The following is a 3,195-nucleotide window of genomic DNA, read 5'->3' as shown; positions in this document are numbered from 1 at the left end:
AATCTTTCTGGTAAATCCTTTTCTCGTAGTTCCAGTCTTTCCAACGTTTCCTTTCTTGAATCGTTTGCACTCATATTTCTTTTTCGACCACTTTCAAGCTTTGTTATGAGCTAATGAAAAAAAAATGCGAATAAGAATTATTCTTTCCCACTTCTTTCTTAATTGAATACGAGTTACTTGCTTCTTTCTTGATCAAATCCTTAGGTCGCTTCTTTCTTAATCGAATCCTTAGATCGTTTGTTCGGATACGGCTGGTTGGACCAAATTTTGTCGCCGATTTTCTTCAACCGTGACAAAAACTGAGGGTTCTTTCTGCCTCTTTAGTTGGTAATACCTCAAAACTTGGGTTATTAGACTTTTATTACGATAAATTTATTAATACAACAACAACATCGACACAACAAAGTAATAACAAAAACTAAGAACGAAAAGATTAAATCACGCCCGATATCCTCCCCTCCAATCAACCGACCTGTCGAAACGCGTCTTTCGAAATGATTTGGCGCTCAGGATCTTCCGTTTCTCCGAGTGGGAGGGTGCTTGTACCGTTCATGATTACAAAAATTAGCTTCCTCATGGAACGCACATTGTTAAGGGTTAAGACGATATGAGCATATACAGCAAAAATATCTGGCTTTCAACAAAGGGGGTTATTGTTTCTCTGTTTCCATTCGCGATATCAGCGACACTCCCGAGGCGAGCGTGGTCTGTACCTTTATCCTCGGTTGGAAACCACCAAAGGATAGAGGTGTCCCATGCTCTCACTAGCTCTTTTCCGTTAGCTATTCTTACAACCGCTGATCGACATATACCATTTTCGTCCCTTATGAGTCTGTCGATTCTTCTCATTCTCCAGGTATTTCTCGGACAGTTCCCTTTCAACAACACCAGCTCATCAATTTTGGGTTCTCGTCGAATTCGACTGCGAGGCCCTCGGTGTTTGCGTTGAGCTCGTTTTCTTAGTTCTTCTAGGTATTTTCGCCACATTTTCCATAGTCTCTTTCCATAGTCTCTTGATCAAGTCTCTTGCACGTGATCGTGTGCTGATGTTTCAGTTCCTTCGTTTGTAAATTTTCTTCCCCGCATATCTTATCCCTGCGGTAAGCCCTTTCTTCTGTCGAATTTTCTCCTCGAGCTGAGCCTGGATTCAGGAAATCTCTAGGTCTTAACACTAGACCTATTCCAGATCTACCAAGGGTCTTTCATCGATAATCGCTTCAAGAGAGTAAAGTTATCAATTCTCCGTTGTTAAGGAGCTTTGTACCGATGGCTTTTCTTAGAGATCCTTTAACTACTCCAGCTATTCTTTCGTAAACGCCGCCTTGCCAAGGAGCGCCTGGAGTAATGAATTCTCACTTTGTCGTTTAATTTTCCGCTGTACTTAATTCTACAAGTACCTTGGAGGCTGCTACAAGGTTCTTGGGTTTCCTTTGCTTCCTGTGCTTTTCTGTTATTTTCTAACGTTTGCGGTTAATACATTATCATAGAGATTCTTTGCTACTGCCGATAATTTAGAGCTTTCTTCATCCAGTAGATGTCGAATGACAGCAGCTAGCAGAAAAGGTGGTGATACTGCGCCGCAATGAACTCGCCTGGATTGGTAAAAAGCTAGGTTTCCTTGAGTCACTTCCTTCGTCTTTTAACCATAAAAACCTGATGACATCTCTGACTTCCCGTTTCAGGCTCACTTACAGAAATGCTTTTTCTACATCGGCTACCACCAGGTAACATCCTTGTCTGGCTCGTAATAGAATCCGTATTGATGATGGCATCATTACTGGCCCCCTATACAGACATTCATTTAATGACGATCCTTTTTTTGTCTTTGCTGATGCGTCAAATACTACCCTAAGCTTCGTGATGGATTTCTCAGGTGATATTACCGCTTGGTAGGGCAGGTAGATACTCGCCATGTTTCACATTCTGATTCTTCACCCTATGATTCTTTTCTCAAGTAAGGTTTTAATATACTCACCGTAACATTCCAATAATTCTGGAGACTTCTTCAGTTTCCATATTGTAATTCGTAGACGTCCCTATGCCAGCCCATATCCTTCTGCTGGCGCTATCTCTTAGTTTTTCCATGGTCAGCCCACTACACATCGCCCTCTTTTATCCTTGGTGAGCGATTTTTGAAAGGCTTCAAGGGTTTTTTTACCTTGATAATCCGTCATTAAATCCTTGGTCCCGATTGCTTTCAATTTCCACGTCTGTTCAGTCCGATCCATGTGGATTTGCAATTCCTTCCTTGTTATGTTCACAACTGTTTGAAATTTATAAGACTCGTCATTTGTTTCCTATGTCACTATCTTGCGCCACTTTCCGTTTGCCGCCTTCGACCACTTTACTTTTGTTTCCATAATCATCCATCCTGGTGGGCGTTTTATGGAATTACGAATTACTAAATCTGCAACCCGTTCTACGCCTAATAATACATCTGGTTTTCCTCACTTACCTTCAACTAGTGTGTCTTTCATTGTTTATTACATACGGTATCCGTTCGACTATTGAATCGACAATGTACGTATTCTTCACATATATTCTTTCATATTTCCGATATTCTTCACATTTCCAGGCAGCGTTTGAACTCCGAAGGTTATCTTTCGACTTTCATATTTCCTTGTGCCCACCATTCCTGTTACTAACATTCCCACATCCGGTGATGTTTATTTTAAATACAATTTGCTTACCATTGATTCTGTAACATAATTACAATCACTTCCTGTATCGAAGAAAATTAAGGCCTTTGATGTTTTTCTTGGTTCATCTGGATTGATTAGCCTTACTTCTTTACACATCATATACGTTTCCCGAATGCTATCATCCGTAACCATGGCCGCCACTGTTTTTGGGCTTATGTTTGTTTCCTCACTATTTTTGAAATTCTTGCTTTATTTCGTTGCGTCCCCTGCATAAAGCGCTATTGTGGCCAGATCCACAATAAAAACATTTCATTCTTCTCATGCATTTTCTTGTGAGTGGTCGTTTTTTAAGCATAATTCCATAAAGTCTCAATATCTTTAATCTTTCCATCCTTTTGTCAACAGTAGGGTATGTGTCTGTCGTTCCAATGATTACCTTCACAAAAAACACGCGGTAATTGACTTCCTTCTTCCTTTTGTGACACTTTGCTGAGATATATTCTCTCCGCTATTGAGCAAACTGTCGAACGTCTGATGCCACTCTCCCCATTCG

This window comes from Loa loa, assembly GCF_000183805.2.
Source record: "Loa loa unplaced genomic scaffold supercont3.655, whole genome shotgun sequence".
Classification (NCBI taxonomy): domain Eukaryota; kingdom Metazoa; phylum Nematoda; class Chromadorea; order Rhabditida; family Onchocercidae; genus Loa; species Loa loa.
The sequence above is the reverse complement of the archived record's forward strand: the minus strand, read 5'-3'. Positions refer to the sequence as shown.